The sequence below is a fragment of the Lissotriton vulgaris genome, chromosome 1_1 (assembly GCF_964263255.1).
Source record: "Lissotriton vulgaris chromosome 1_1, aLisVul1.2, whole genome shotgun sequence".
In the NCBI taxonomy this organism is placed as follows: domain Eukaryota; kingdom Metazoa; phylum Chordata; class Amphibia; order Caudata; family Salamandridae; genus Lissotriton; species Lissotriton vulgaris.
This window is the reverse complement of record NC_141685.1, coordinates 1,740,462,751-1,740,463,875: the sequence shown is the minus strand read 5'-3', so window position 1 is coordinate 1,740,463,875 and position 1,125 is coordinate 1,740,462,751. Positions and strand designations below refer to the sequence as shown.

The 1,125-nt window shown below is 40.4% G+C and overlaps 1 pseudogene; it reads right to left on the bottom strand.

Moving 5' to 3' along the window:
- Positions 1–285: 285 nt before the first annotated feature.
- On the bottom strand, positions 286–888 carry LOC147751131 (uncharacterized; annotated as a pseudogene).
- Between the last annotated feature and the right edge of the window lie 237 nt (positions 889–1,125).

Genomic DNA, 1,125 nt, shown 5'->3' with positions numbered 1-1,125 from the left:
CCATCATATGGCATTTGTACGCACTCCAATAGTCATCCTTTATAGGTAGCCACGCATTGATACACCAGTTCACTGTGCACATTGGTCTATCATATTGCATCTCCGAGGGCATCTCACTGAGCTTCAGATGGTGCACCGTTTCAGGTTGTATTTCAGCTATTCTCTCTTTAAGCAGCACATATACCAATCATCTATACATATCCTTGAGGTTACTCAGAAGCATCTTGCGCACTTTTGATGCTTGTCCTAAAAGTGAGTAAGTATGCAAGGGGAACTCATCATATTTTAAAACTGTTTTCGTGGGGCTAAAGAGCCAACTCATCTATTTTTAAAATAAATATTGCCCATATGTCTTTCTATAGGCCTTTCTGCCATCTTTCTAACAAAATACGTACACAAACCTTGCATACAACAAAGTTTTGAGCTTAGCTTGATTGAGCATTGGATCTCTTTGAGAGTGGTCGACAACACCTTAATCATATCAGGGTGGACATTTTTCTTTTTCTCGGACAAACCATACACCAACCTTAACAGTTTATATACTTTGTTCGGGTCTAGCAAGCTCCATAAATGACGGACTGTTCTTGAAGTGAATGAGCTGTATAGACACTCATGAGCCTCCTTCTGTGGATCATTAGTTTAATTGCTGTAACAGAGGTTATAATAGTCACATTTGACACACGAACTCACAACAATCACAGCAAAACCTTTCACAGCCCATATGGTGTTGTAGGGTTTGCCTGGAGCATTCTTTTCAGAATCTGCGATATTATAGGTACAAACACATTTCATAGTTGGCTCTTTGTTTTGGATTTTGGAACTTTTAGTCTGACAGCATAAGCAGTAAAACTTTGTGGTGTTAACCTTTGGCGGCATCTCCTCTACCATGGCTCTTTTTGCTGATCCTTTCTATGGTTCAAAAAGAAAGAGAGACAGACTGCTAGTTCAAAATAAAATATAGCCATAGATATGTCATAAGTAAGTGTCTATACCAATTTTTACTAACCTCGTCATTTTCGTCTGGTTGCTTTGAAATCTTGAGAGCCGCTGAGGTCCATTGAGGCTTAACCGGTGTCTGAGTTTGGGCACTGCTGTTGCGCGACGATAGCCTCCGGAGCCAATTCC